General features: G+C 42.5%; 1 pseudogene; it reads right to left on the bottom strand.

Moving 5' to 3' along the window:
• Positions 1–2,617: 2,617 nt before the first annotated feature.
• The window catches only part of LOC102242278, a 23,338-nt pseudogene continuing 10,085 nt past the window's right edge, over positions 2,618–15,870 (bottom strand).

The following is a 15,870-nucleotide window of genomic DNA, read 5'->3' as shown; positions in this document are numbered from 1 at the left end:
AAATGATGGATATTCATTGAATATCTAGATCAAGCACGTCAAGCTCATGCCCTGCGGGCCGTATGTGACCCACAACAAATGTTTTTGCGGCCCAGCCAATATAACAGTATGTAAGAAACATTTTAATAAAAATTTCGTAACTTAATTTTTACAATATCCTGTTATACATAATTATTAATGATGAACTACAATGTTCTCTAATGACTGATTACTATAATTGTGCTGCATTCATTTCCCTTATGCGCCTTATATGTAGGCGCACCATTTCTCTCCACTAATATTAGCAACGAATATTTTAGCAGCTGATTGCCACACCAAGTGGCTTTTCTTGTTTCTTTTTCCTTGGCCCAGATTGTTATTCTGTAAGAAAAGGTTTACATGCCCCCAAAGAATCTGGTAGCAAAGGTCTAGAAAAGCTTCACTTCCCCAGTCAGCTTATCATTTTACTGAGGAGAATTTTATAAATAATTAGAATATTGGTCACTCTCTGATTTAGACCCTCAGATTCTCCTGGTACTTAGCACCGGATTGCTAAACATTTGGGTAAACTAGCCTACTGTTGGCATTTTATTTTTTATTTTAAACATTCTCCAGGCAAATTTATGAAAGCCCACTGCCTCAGCTACCAAATGTACACAAATCACCCTCAGTTAAAAACCATGCTCCTTAAATTCAGACACAATTACTTCATAATGTACTTTTCTAATCTCCTTTTCAGATAATGCCACTCCATTCTCCTGTCAGTAACCCTGCATGCGGCCTTCTTCCTTACTTCTCAGTAAGTCATTCATTTCCATTTACTTCTTTAATTCTGCTGGGACACAGTCTCTCCTCTGCTTACTCTTTGCCACTGTGCTGGGTCAGAAATCATTTCTCTGCATGGGTCAGGTGCTCTGGGCATACAGATTTACATGTACTTCTCCAAACTAGCTAGCCATAGACCATCATGCCTTTCTGTTGGCTTCTGCGTCTCTTCATTGTGTCTGCTTTCATTAATTAGCTTAAGTGTCAGTTCCTCTATGACAGTGGTTCTCAACCTTCTGGCCCTTTAAATACAGTTCCTCATGTTGTGACCCAACCATAAAATTATTTTCGTTGCTACTTCATAACTGTAATGCTGCTACTGTTATGAATCGTAATGTAAATATCTGATATGCAGGATGGTCTTAGGCGACCCCTGTGAAAGGGTTGTTCGACCGCCAAAGGGGTCGCGACCCACAGATTGAGAACTGCTGCTCTATGATGTGAAGCCATGCCTGACTTCTCCAGGTAAACTTAGCACTTCTTCCTCTTGGTTCCTATAGTCCTCTGCACATATGTTCAATTCTTCAGAGCAATTACTATCGTGGACTTGCTTATTTCTATATATGTCTCCCCAGAATCCTGAAGCTCGTTGATAGTTGGGACTTTGTCTTAATATCTAAGTATCTCTAATAATCATAATCAGCATCGAATAAATGTGGATTACTAAATAAATGATTACATGTGTGTAGGACTGTCCCCTTGGCATGGAAATGAAATATTTAGGTGCCGTTGGTGAGATATAGTCTAATGGTCTCACCTAATATGGGAGGCTTGGAAATATAGTCCAACTGCAGTTGCATGACTGGTGAAGAGCTGGCTTCTCTGCCATAGGAACTGTGTTATCAGGAGGAAACATCGTTGGAAATGTTAAATCCTTCTTTTAAATAAAAATTGCATCATGTAGTGAATCTGATCATTCTTTTTGCCTTAACATCTATTTTTTTCTGATATTAATATAGCCACACCAGATTTTCTTAGAGAGATTTTTATATGGAACATGTTTATTGTTATTAAAAATTCTATATATTTATATTAATCATTTAGTTGTTTCTTATAAAGAGCATATAGCTGAAAACTTCTTGTAAATACAACATGACAATCTTTATCGATAAATTTAAACATTTAAATTTGATTTTTATACTTAATCTAATTTATTATATATTTGGATTTAACTCCTCCATCTTATTTTATAGTTTTTTATTTGCTTTTTTATATGGTCCTTTTCTATTTCACTACCATCCTTTAAATATATCAGGAATTTTAAAAATTCAACTTCTTCTTTAACCAGAGTATGTGCATCATAACTTTCTAGCTAATGCTAAACTGTTTTTGTAAAATAGCTTTACCAACTTATATTCCCATTAGTAGGTGTATGCGAATTTTCTTTCCTTTGCATTCTCACCTACACTTGATATTTGGCTTCTGTTATGTTTGGCAATCTGGGAGGTATGCAATGGTATTTCAATCTGTTTTAATTTGTATTTAGCTGATTACTAGCGAGGTTGATCATCTTTTTATATATTTAGTGGCTACTAAGATCCTTCTTTTCTAAAGATTTTTTAAAATATTTAGACCTTTTTTCTATTAGATGGTTCATTTCTTTCACATAAATTAGTCATCATTTTTTAAAAATCTTCTCTATGCTAGTCCTTTGCCAATTATATTTGTTGCAAATGTCTTTTTCCACTTTGTTGCTCATTTCCTTCTCTTTCTAAGATGCCTTTGGCTGAAGAATTTTTGTAATTTTATTTATCATTTCTTTCTTTCTGGGTAGTAATTTTTGTATTTTAAGATATCTTTCCCTCCCTTGAAATCAGTCATAGAACATGCTGTCAGGGTTGATGGAGGCCTCATAGGGTGGCGGTGGGTCATCAGGCTGGTCAATATCTGGGTACTTGTACGCAGTGTATGGAGGCGGAGGGTTATGGGAGTGGAAAGCCCTGCCTTCTCCATCATCAGAAAGGGGTAGCGGCTGCGTCTGGGCCATAATCAAAGCCGAGGATCCTGTGGTCAAGGTTAAAGTGGTGCAGGTTTGCTCCAATCAGGGACTCAATGTGCTCCCGGTGGACCCTGGAAAGCAGCAGGGACAGGATGAGAAAGGAGGAGAAGCAGCCAACAATGAGACGCATCCCGCTGGCCATGGAGTCGAACAGGCTCTTCCCATCTGGGTCCAGACACAAGAACTTGCAGCACTCCTGGGGGTCCTTGCGGTTCTGCCGGCAGCCCTGGGGCGGTTCGCAGAGGGCGGCCACGCACATCTCCGCTCCCCTCACGGCAGGTGCAGCTCAGGCCGGGTCGCCTCCTTCTTGGTGAAGTGAAACCCTCCATCCACCACATTGTCCTTGATGTCAGCACACGTTGGACTTCTTTTACACAGAAACGAAGACTTCTCGTAGCCGTTCCCCGCATGCAGCCTTGCAGGCCTCGGTTGCGGAGGGCGGGGAAGTGGAGGCACCGGAGCTGGGCGCAGAGCTCCTCGTTACTTTCAGACCTGGCGGAGGCAGAGGCACCGGTGGGAACCTGTGAATGCTGCCTCCCAGTGGCCTTCTAAGCAGCCATTCCGGCCGGTGACCATAGACCAGGAGCGAACCCACAACTTGCTGTGGCTGGTCGCACTCTTGGCCAGGACGCAGCGCAGCTCCTGGTCGGCGGGGAGGGTGGTGAGGGGGCGGCGGACGCGCTGGCAGGTCGGTGCAGCGGCCCAGGAGCTCTCCCCTCTCAGGGAGACCCTGCAGCAGCCTTCACAGTGGTGCCGCCGGCCGGACACTTCCCCAGGAACATGATGGAGGCCGAAGCGAACAGGCTGCGCCGCATTCACTGCGTGGAAATGCGTGGGGTCGCCACCGCGGGCCGCCGGCCTGGGACCCACAGCTTCCTCCCCACGGTAAGGTCGCGAATGCCAGTCCCTTTGGGTGGCAGCGGCTCGGGGCAGTGAGCACGAGCAGGAAGGCAGGCTGTCTGCCTTGGGCACCATTTAGCCTCCGTTCATGGCCCGAGGTGACCCCCCGGGGAGCTGGGTGGGGCAGGGGGTAATGGGGGGACAGGTGTGAAGAGGTGGTGGCAGAGGGCTCGGGTGGGCGAGGCTGCACAGGCCTCGGGTTCTCGCGCACTCTGGGCCGCAGCCTCGGGTTCCAACTTCAGCTCAGTGCTAGGTGGTGGCCCTGTTTCTTAGCCCTACTGGGTTTGTCTCAATGGATAGAGCCTGGGCCTGCGGACAAAAGGGTCCTGGGTTGGATTCTGGGCCAGGTCAATATGCCAGGGTTGCAGGTTTGATCCCCAGTCAGGGCACATACAAAAATCAGCTGATGAATGCCAACAAATCAATAACTAAAAAAAAAAAATATCAAAAAACAATGCTTGTGGCAAAGCAGCACACAGGTTGAAAACTACTGCCCTAGATCATTTATTTATAACTAGAGGCCTGGTGCACAAATTCGTGCACCAGTGGGGTCCCTTGGCCTGGCCTACGGAATCTGGCCATAACTGGCTCTCCGACATCTCCTGAGGGTCCCGGATTGTGAGAGGGCACAGGCCAGGCTGAGGGACCCTAGGGGTGCACGATGGGGGATGGGGAGGGACCGCTGGAGGGCTCCAGGGCATGTCCAGCCTGGCTGTCTCAGTCCTGATTGGCCAGACCCCAGCAGCAAGCTAACCTACCAGTTGGAATATCTGCCCCCAGGTGGTCAGTGCATGTCATAGCAAGCAGTTGAGCCACCTTAGCATATCATTAGCATATTACGCTTTGATTGGTTGAATGGCTGACCTGACGACCGGACACTTAGCATATTAGACTTTTATTATATAGGATTTGTAATAATACCTCTCCCCCTCCACCCCAGTTTGTAATAACACTTCTGTCATATATCACATTTCCCTCAATTTGTGATAATCTCTCCCATCGCTGTCATGTATCACACATTTATATGTGTGTGTGTTAATTTCTGGACACTTTTCTGTTCTCTTGGTCTATTTGTCTATCTCCTCAGCATTACTAAACAATCATGTTTATTCTAGTTTGTAATAATTGGTACTATTTTGTGGCAGATTTCTTTCTAATCCATCCAATGTAGCCTTAAAATGTAACATCCTAGGTTCCAGGGGTCAGCACATGCTCTCAAGGTGGGAGTCATTTGAGTACCAATTTATCACACTGTATTCCTAATGCTTCATTTTGTGGCATTTGAGGATTCCTTTATTTCTTTGATTCTTAGGTATGCATTAAAAAGAATCTTTATTAGAAATCGTTACCCATTGGTGTTTTTTTCTGAATGTTTTTTAGAATATTCTATTCTCCATATTGCCAGGGGACAAAAGCTACTCCATTTGGCACAGAGAAACTATCTGCTTTCAAGAAAATGTCTAGACTTTAAGGGAAAATATTACTCTAAAATTTTTGAGAGTATGAACATAGGGAGGAGAATGGGAAAGAGGAGTTTAGTTTATGAGTTATCCCCATCATCAGACAGTCAATTATTCTCAGATCTTGATAGGTTCTGCCAATTAAAATACTGCATCTGGAATGAAATATTTTCATAGAGATGGTTAGCAGCCTACCATGACTTTCCTTTCTATAACAAATACTCAATAAATTTATCTTGGTTGATTGATGATAGTATGTCAAAAGACAACTTTTCAAAAACAAACATTTATATCATCCTGACCATGTGCCAGATACCATTTTAGACAGTTTATAAGTATTAGCTCATGTAATACTCATACAACTTGATGAAGTAGGTAGTGTTATAACAGATGGATTAACCAAACTTGGAATAATTAATTAGGTTGCCTAATGTCAACAGCTGGTAAGTGGTGGAGGAGGGATTTGAATCCAGACAGCCTGTCTCCAGAGTCAGTACTTTTAACCACAATGCTATGCATAATTTAGCTCATGTTTCTTGGGAGTTTATTGTCTATGGTAGGTGGTAAAGTCTTAGTGATAGAACACGGTCATAAACTTGGAGGAGGGAAATAAGAAATTATATAAAGTTATCTCACTACCTATATTTGGCATAATTCACAATAACTTGGCAGTGAAATGTCAAATGTAAGCATGATTTAGAAGTGGACTATAGCATGCTCTCATTATATTTTATTCATTCAACACTTTTGAGTGTCAGTTATGTGGCAAGTATTTTGCTTCACGTTGAGGTTAAAAATATAAATAAGACATGCCCTCCTCTAATTCTCACTTATAGAGTCTAGCAGAAAGTTCACCAGAATGGCAGAAGTGGTTTTGTTGAACAGAAGTATTTCTCTGTTGTACAGTTGGGGGTGGGAAGTGTAAGAGAAAAAGGTAAATATATATAAAAACAAGCATGCTGGAAGATGAATTGTTTTGACCGTTTGCTGACTCGTTCCTATTGTACCTATGCTAGTGGCCTCTTTCTGTGTTTCTGGGACAAGTACCCAAGGATTTCTTTATTCTCTGCTTTGGACACTGCAAATAAGATGTTGATGTGATGTGTAGTTTTAAGCATGCTTGTTTTCGGGAAACTAGTGAAGAAGGAAAAAGAAGATGACACGTCTTAGAGTTCACTAATTGTCTTTTTTCTTGGAGCGTGAAACAGGGAAAGCAAAATTGCAGTGTTGTAAAGTAAAAAGGCAAAAGCTTATCTGCAGGGTGAACGCGACCACCATGACTTTTCATTCCAGTTGTATAATCAAACTGTATAGGACTTTGAACAATTTGTGCTTGGGCATTTTTTTCACTATCGAATGCTCCAAATTGGAAAATAAAAGCAGAACCAAAGTATCAAAAATCAAGGCTGATAATAAACTATAGGTACTCTGAGTTTTTATGGTTCGCTTGCAAGTTTTGTATTTTTGTGAACACTTTCAAGTCATGTAAATACTTTCAGAAAAATCTGCACAATATGCTCTTCATATAGCGCTGACTCTACTAGTCCACAATCAGTAATACAGTTTCTTGGGTTCCTCTTCCAGTAGCAGGGATAGCTCCATACCACTCTTTCCATTGTATCTGGCTCCTTCTCTTTCTGTGACAAATACCATGTAAGAGACCATTAAGTGGCATTCTGGAAAGATAAAACATTCATGTAAATTGATTGAATCAGAATAACCTAATTACTTTATTGATTTTCATACTAAGAAAATGTGTTTGTCATTGCATTTGTCATACGACATTAGAGACCACACTGAAAAACAATTTTAGAAAAATGGAGAAAAGAATTAGGCCAAAGCTTGCAAAGAAATACGTATTGAAATAATTCTTAAGGGGATATTAGTAACAAGAGTTGTAGGCTAGATGAAACAAATAGAAAGCAGTGGCATCTTAACAATGAGGAAAGCAAATGGAAGTCAGGCACACAGCATATCAAAGCATTTCGAAGGTCTGGGAAGCCATCCCACTCGGAGCTTTATCCATTATCCTTCACCTCATATGACAGGAATGGTAACGAAGCATCAATAAAGACAGCCAGGAGGATAAAAGACCTTTAGGTCATAGCTCCTTGCGGAGACTAAAAAAATGGTGTTGGTGCTCATTCTTGAGAAGGAAATGAAAGGTGAACATGACTAATGCAGATAAAGTTTGGAGTATAGGAAACTCTTCAAGGATGTAACAGTTCAAATACAAGAGGGCATGAAATAGAACAAAGAAGGGACTGACGTTTAAAGATTGCTATTAAAGAGTGCAGTTCAGATTGGCAAACACTGGCCATAGGTGGCCCTGGAACTTTTCATTTAGGAAGAAGGAATTTGTTAATACTTGGGTAAAATTATAGAACAAAACAGTGAGTGTTAAAGTATGACCTGGGTGTTTTCTTTGGGAGAACTGTTCTTTTCTATCTTGGATTATATCTTATAGGTAGTTTGCTCAGAGGTCAAATATCATGTCTTTTGGACAGTTGATAGTATGTGATATGCTGCATTTACTTTGCTGCTGCCAGTCAACCAATTTTTGTACATATGAAATTATATTTTGAAGTTTTTATTTACAAGCACATTTATATGTTGACATTAAAACCTGTCAGTGGAGAAAGCTATGTTTACTAACTACATAATGAATACAAAGACATTCATCGGGGCTACTCAGGCAGATTTGGGAGGAGAGGAGAGGTCAATTCAGTCCAACTCAGTACTTTCTTTGTTAAATGAAAGTAAACTGCATGCACATGAAACTTGTATTTTCCTGAGCTAAGGGTAAAAATGTGTTTATATTAATTACAGTAAGTTAGTTGTTTGTTTTTTTCTGGATTTTATACTACCTATTATTTCATTATTTTCATTATTCTTCATATCTCTTCTATACAATTTCTAAGCATCTTCAGGGGTGTCTCCTGTGACTTCACACATAGGTGTGAAATTAACTATTGCTAGCCATGTAAAAGCATTCTGCTGGATGCTTCTGGTGTCCATAGCTTCCTACTAGGCACAGCCACTGAGCACCACCATCCCAAATGCCAGTGCTGCCCTTGGCTGTTCTGTGCTCTGTGAGACCTTCAGTGAAATGTAGGGCCCTCAGTCGCACTCAACTTTCCCCTGCAGAGGCAGGCAGGTATCTCTTTCTCATGTTAGTTTTTTTTTTTTTGTCATGTGGATATCAAACCTGTGCTGCTTTGTCTAGGTGCCTTAGAAGTTTTAGTGAAAAGAATCTCTCTCTCTCTCATCTATATATATAAAGAGGTAATATGCTAATTGGTCCTAACGGTGTCCCAGTCACGACCATTCAACAGGCTGTGCGTGCACAGGAGCTGGTGGGCAGGGACGGGGGCGGGGACTTGTGCCACCAGGACATGAGGCCCGCCGCTGGGGGTGGCCTCCCTAGCAGAGGTGTGTACAGGCCCACCGTGCCACCTGGCCTGGAGAGGGGCATCAAGACGGGCCACAGCAGCCCCCTGGTGGAGGTGGGGCATCAGGGGCAGCCCACCCCCGCCCCCCGCAGAGGCACATGCAGGTCTGCAGAGCTGCCCGGCCCGGAGGGGGGCATCAGGATGGGGGCGGGGCCTTGGCGGAGGGCTGTCAGCACTCCTGCGCCAGGGTCTGAAGGTGCAGAGAGGAAGGGAGAGCAGATGGGCAGTTAGGGGGATCAGGCCAGGAGGGGAGAGCAGATAGGCAGTTAGGGGGATCAGATAAGGAGGGAGAGCAGATAGGCAGTTAGGGGAATCAGATAAGGAGGGGAGAGCATTTAGGGCTATCAGGCTGGCAGGGGAGCAGTTAGGGGCATCAGGCAGGCAGGCAGGCGGTGAGCGCTTAGGAGCCAGTGGTTCTGGATTGCAAGAGGGATCCCAGATTGGAGAGGGTGCAGGCCAGGCTGACAAACCCCTCCTCCCCCATGCACGAATTTCATGCACCAGGCCCCTAGTTTATATATAAATTCTAACCTAACTAGGATTGAGTCAATGGGTCAGGGCAGATGGCTTATTATAAATACTTTGTTTTTTCTTTGTTGGTGACTAAGGTTTTGTTATTGAGCCAAGTCATTTATATTCTTTGGGCATATTCATTCCCAAAGGGCTTGCTTCTCAGTCCTGAGTGCAAATGGATTTCTTTGTTTCTCTCCTCCACCCGTTTCTCCATGTCTGCCAGGAATGAGCCACTCAGGTAAAAGCTGGGAGATCAGATTGAATGAGGACTCTTAGAACAAAGCAAAAACAGAAACAAAATCAATAAAGGGAGGGGAAGAAAAGTAGAAGAGGAGAAATAGGCAAAAAATAGTAAAAGCAAACAGTAGATCAGTCTCCCATCCTATTTCCCCCCTTGCTCCATACTTGGAAATTCAACTTAAGCAGTGACTGCCTTACAGGCGTTCAGCTTGATTCTCTAGTTATTTCTGAGAGAATGCTGGAAGTGCACCCCTTCAGTTGCTAAAGAGAAAGACGTTCTCTTTATATCTCTTTCTGATTCTCATTAACTCCTGCCTTATGCTATACTATTTTTGTTGGTGGCTGGCTGCATCTTTATAATATAGTTTTCCATGGCAGAAAATCTTTTACACCAAGCCACTTAATGATCTTTTCCGTGGTATTTGTCACAGAAAGAAAAGGAGCCAGATAAAATGGAACAAAAATTGCTGTGTCAGCTCAGTTTAGAATATCTTTTTCACAGATATTTCAGTGACATCAACAAAGCTTGTGAGTCACCCAAAGCTGGCAGGGACTCACTTTGGTTCCTTTGGAAGGTAGAGCTACACAAGCTCACAGGCAAGGTGAGACAAGCCCCCGAGGCTGGGATACCAGGCCATTTCTAAGGCTAGGATAGCTTTCTCTTCTCAAACAGTAGAAGCATGTCATGTTCATTTGCTGATGACCTTAGCTGCAGAGTCAACATTGACTGCAAGCAGCAAAATTAAGAAGGCTATGGCAAGTTTCTGTGGCCTCATTACAACCTGCTGGATAATTTAAGGTAGTTCAATTTTTAAATTGAGAGAATTCATAAGCAGTTTTAATAAATAGTAGAGAGTTATCTCTTGTATCCCTTGCCCAATGGTAACAGCTATAGTGGACAACCAGGATATTGATTGACATGGATACAATTCAACAATCTTACTCAGATTCCCTAGTTTTACTTGCACGTGTGTGTAGTGTATGCACATGTGGTTGTGGATATATTAAGTCCTATAGTTTTATCATCTTGTAGGTTTATGTGCCCACCACCACAGTTAAGGTACTGAACAGTTTCAACACAAGGATCCGTTATGTTGCCACTTTATAGCCACACCTACCTCCCTCCTGCCCCCATATCATCCTTAAACAATCACTAATCTGTTCCTCATTTCTATATTTTGCCATTTCAATAATGTTATATAAATGGAATCATACACTACTTAAATTTTTAAAAACACAAACTTTATTTTTAGAGCAGTTTTAGGTTCACAGCAAGTGGAGCAGAAATACAGAGAATTCCCATATACTCCCTGTCCCAACACATAGCCTTCCCCATTACCAACATCCTCCACCAGAGCAGCACATATATTACAAGTGATGAACCTACATTGACACAGCATTTCACCTAAAGTTTATATATAAATTCATAGTTTATATTTTTACTAGAGGCCTGGTGCACAAAATTCATGCACAGGGGGGAGGGGGGGGTCCCCTTAGCCCAGCCTGCACCCTCTCCAATCTGGGATTCCTTGGGGGAAGTCTGACATTCCTCTCACAATGCTGGACTGCTGGCTCCTAATCGCTCACTGACTGCCTGCCTGATTGCCCCTTACTGCCTCTCTGCCGGCCCGGTCGCCCCCAACTGTCCCCTCTGCCGGCCTGGTCACCCCCAACTCCACCTCCCTACTGGCCTGGTCACCCCCAAATGCCCCCCTCTGCCAGCCTGGTTGCCCCTAATTGCTCCCCCTGCAGGCCCAATCACCCACAACTGCCCTCCCCTGCTGCGACCCACCGCCTCCCCCGGGACCTGCCTTCTCTGCACGAGGTGGCGGAGACTCCGGGACTGGCCTCCTCCACACGGTGCAGAGCTGCGGGACCCCCAGGCCTCACTGTGCGAAGCAGCCACTGGGCCCCGCCTCTGCTGTGCATGTGGCCATCTTGTGGTGGCCATTTTATGGCAGCCATCTTGTGATGACGTTGTGTGTGAGGACCACCTAGGCTTTTATTAGTATAGATTATTTTTGTGTTGGTCCAGGGACTATCTGTCCTCAGATTCCTCCTCACGGTATACTGTGCTCTGTTTATATGCTGGGGTCTGAGCCCTGTGGGCTGTGTTTCCTGGTTCCCTACATGATGCTCAATGCTGTGTTCAGACCAGGGAACCTTTCTGCTAACTCCAAGATCTTAATCATCCCTGGGTCTTCTTTGATTGTTTTCTTTATTCTTTTGATATTTAGATGCATTTTACTGTTTTTTTCAAAGGTTCATAAATTTTGATTGTTGCTCTATGTTACAATGGATGATTCACTGTCTTCTCCTATCCCCAACCTCAAACATATGTTTCTTTCTTTTTAAAAAAATATATTTTATTGATTCTTTACAGAGAGGAAGGGAGAGGGATAGAGAGTTAGAAACAGCGATGAGAGAGAAACATCGACCAGCTGCCTCCTGCACACTCCCTACTGGGGATGTGCCCGCAACCAAGGTACATGCCCTTGACTGGAATCGAACCCGGGACCCTTCAGTCTGCAGGGCGACTGAGCCAAACTGGTCAGGGCAAACATATGTTTCTTAATGATTGCACAGTACTTGAATTACAGAGAACAGACTTTTAATGTTTATTGGCTAAATGAATAGGTAGAGGTATGAGGTGAGGTAATAGAGACCCGCCTCCTGAGGGAATGATGAGAATCAACTTTTTGCCAAGATCCTGATAACCTGCTGAGAATCACTCTCTGTAAGTGTTACTCATGGAAGTGTCTTATCCCCAGGTGTGTATACATGCAGAAAAGAGGTGAGAAGCTTTGCTCTCTGGAGAACAGAGCTTCCTATACAGATCTGCTTCTTGACTCCTTGGAAAGTAACAGGACTGGGCTGAAAATTAAAGTACATCCCCAAATAGTATAAGTGGAGAGATAGTGCTTGTCACACAGTTCCTCCTAGTCTCCATCAGGGCAGAGGAAGGTAAATATATACAATGCATCTGTACCTGAGCTGGAGGAAACAGTGGTATGGACCAGGAAGCAATCTGCCATAAATTGAGAGTTTATCTTTAGAGTTAATTTAAATGTAAATTGTACTCTGCTTCTGCGTTTGTTTGTGTGGTTTTTTAAAAAATATATTTTTATTGATTACAGAGAGGAAGGTAGAGGGAGAGAGAGATAGAAACATCAATGATGAGAGAGAATCATTGATAAGCTGCCTTCTGCACACCCCACACTGGGGATCGAGCTGGCAACCTGGGCATGTGCCCTGACCAGGAATTGAACCGTGATCTCCTGGTTCATAGATTGACACTTAACCACTGAGCCATGCCGGCCAAGGTCATGCATTTGTTTTATTTATTTAATTTATTATTTTTTTAAAATAATAATTTGTCTTAATAGGAAGGTCTTCTACTTTGACCCAAGTTGACTTTCTCTCTCTCTCTCTCCTCTCTCTCTTATATAACTGATTTCAGAGCGGAAGAGAGAGGGAGAGATAGAAACATCAATGATGAGAGAGAATCATTGATTGGCTGCCTCCTGCACGCCCCCTACTGGGGATTGAGCCCGCAACCCTGGGCATGTGCCCTTGACTGGAATCAAACCTGGGACCCTTTGGTCCGTAGGCCAACGCTCTATCCATTGAGCCAAACAAGCTAGGGCCAAGTTGACTTTCTCAATGCAGGATGTGAGTTTTACTTGGAAACTTTGTGTATCCATGGGCACTCTACTTCCCAGCAGCTGCTTTCCATTCTCACGTTTCTTCCTTGGAAAGTACAGCAGTGGGGGACAGAGCTCACTTGATGCTACCAGGTCTCTTTCTAAGGGAACATGCTGATAGAAGAAGAGAGCTGGAGGCTGCTGGGTGCTTGGATTGGAAGCATGAGAGAATAGTTGGTTATGGGGGTGGGAGAGGTCACAGAAATATTAGGGTGGGAATACCTTTGGCTTGTCCTCATATCTTATAATTTTGGATGGTATTGACTTTTATTAATATGAGCCATACCTTTCCCTTCAATAATTCTAAATGTCATAAAATTGCCAGTAAGAGAAAATCTGATTTTGCTAAATAACCTGTGTCTTGCCCCAAACCACAACTGCAAATTTAACTGTAGCTTCACCATCTGCTTAAACATTGTTACCATGGCCTCAGAGGATGGAAGTTACATACCTGTTTCTTTAGTAAGGTTGACATTGTTCTCCGTGCACTGCATCTTTGCTCTTACCAGACATGTACAGTCTCGTTTAGGAGAGAAGTGCTGAGATGAGGGAAAATAGAAGCCTTGGATACACTGTGAATCTGATATGCAAATTTTATCACAGTTGCAGTATTTGCTAAAGTTCATTTTGAGGCACTCTGGGAAGTGATTAATTTTAAGGCAATACAGGATATTGGCCACTGAATTTAGAGGTCCTGCAGGATAAATGAAACTGCCTGTTTTCTTATTACCTGAGGGATTTTTAATATAAAATGGAAGTATGACAGCTAGAGTAGAATATAATATCTTATTTTTACTGGGGCACAAAGTACAGTAGGAGCTGAGCTATAGGATAAATGGGCCTATTGCAGCATAGGTCAAGCTAATAAAATAAAAATACATTAAGTTTGATCTATTTGTACATTTCTGTGTATCATAAGAGTGTCTTTCATCTTTTGGAGAATAGGTTCTCTCTCTCTCTCTCTCTCTCTCTCTCTCTCTCTCTCTTTTTTCTCTCTCTCTTTCTTTCTCATCTTTTCAAACTATTCCATATTTCCCCAGCCATAATTTACCACTTACTTTTCAAAATGTATATTCTATAACATCTGTAACAATCATTTGGCAATTGGCCTTCTAATGTGTTATTCTAAAATTGATATTTAGATTCTGTATTATTGCATAGCTAGTATCTTTTCTTCCTAACTGGATTATATATGCCTTTAAAGAATAGGAAATATGATTTCCTTTTTGTATTACCCAAATGTCCTAATGTAGTTCTCAATGAATATTTTATTTACTTTCTATTATATAGGCAACATTTTTAACCAACAAAAGAGAATGGAGTTTTAAAACATTTAGCAGTTACTCAGGAGCCAGGTATATGGAAGTAGATTACTTTCCTCTTCATGGGTGACTATCCATGCAAATTATTTCATAAACATTATTGTGAATTTAGTTTAAAAATATTTTTTATTGATTTCAGAGAGGAAGGGAGAAGGAGAGAGGGACATAGAAATGAGAAAGAATAATTGGTCGGCTGCCTCCTGCACTGGGGATCGAGCCCACAATCCGGGCATGTGTCCTGACTAGGAATTGAACCAGGACCTCCTCGTTCATAGGTCAATGCCCAACCACTGGGCAACACTGGCTGGGTGCAAATTTAGTTTTTAAGGTACAGCTATGCATGGTGGCCAGGAAAGTGAGAAAGTTCTTCTTCTTCTTCTTCTTCTCCTTCTCCTTCTCCTTCCCCTTCTCCTTCTCCTTCTCCTTCCCCTTCTCCTTCTCCTTCTCCTTCCCCTTCTCCTTCTCCTTCTCCTTCCCCTTCTCCTTCTCCTTCTCCTTCCCCTTCTCCTTCTCCTTCTCCTTCTTCTTTTTTTTTTAGTACACAAAACTATTTTACTTTTCTCTTGGGAACAGAGGAAGACATATATTTCTCAGTATCCTTTTGCATCTCAGTGGTCTGTGTCACTGAGCTCCTCCAAGGGAAGGTGGGGGAGGTGATGTATATTGCTACTTACAGGCCTGCCCATGGAGAGTCCCTGTGCAATCTTCCTCGTTCTTCCCCCAACCACATCTTAGGAGAGGAAGGCTCTGAGATGGTGGAACACACAAGGAAACATCCTGAATCCTGAGGTGACCACAAAGAGGAACTTCCCAGGAGATTTCTTGGCCAAGAACTTTAGCTCTGCATTTTATATGAGCAAGAATATTGTTTAAAGCTCCTGAGACATTGGGGTTGTCTATCACAAGTTAATCTTGAATAACACATGTTGAAAAATAAGCAATGGGGACTGAAAGCTTAAGAGTTGCAATTAGAGGAAAGCAAATGAGAGGAGAGATGGGGAGGGAGATTGGAGCCAAGTAACATGGTCTTTGACTGGGCTCCCTGGAGGGAGTGGTAAGAAGTAAGATGTTGTTGGAAGTGTTACTGGCTGTAGAAACTTTAAGAACAGAGGTACAAAATATTTAGTTAAAAATGTTTTCAGAATGTAATTCTTAATACATATAAAAGAACATATACTGATGTTTAATTTTTGAAGCATATCTTGTGAACACACCACCCAGCCCGAGAATCAGAACATTGTCATTATTGTTGAAGGTGCAACTCTTTGGATAAATTTTAGAAACATGTTGGGGCGGGGGGAGCAAGTCTCAGAAAATTATATAGTAGATGATAACATTTTTTATAAAGCTAAAAACACCATCTACACTAATAAAAGAGAAACATGGTAATTAGCGTACGACCGCTACCCTTCCCATTGGCTAATCAGCGTATCCTTATGCAAATTAACTGTCAGCCAAGATGGCAGCCGGCAGCCA

This window comes from Myotis brandtii, unplaced genomic scaffold, assembly GCF_000412655.1.
Source record: "Myotis brandtii unplaced genomic scaffold, ASM41265v1 scaffold424, whole genome shotgun sequence".
Classification (NCBI taxonomy): domain Eukaryota; kingdom Metazoa; phylum Chordata; class Mammalia; order Chiroptera; family Vespertilionidae; genus Myotis; species Myotis brandtii.
Note: the sequence above shows the minus strand (reverse complement) of the source record. Positions and strands in the feature narration are given on the sequence as shown.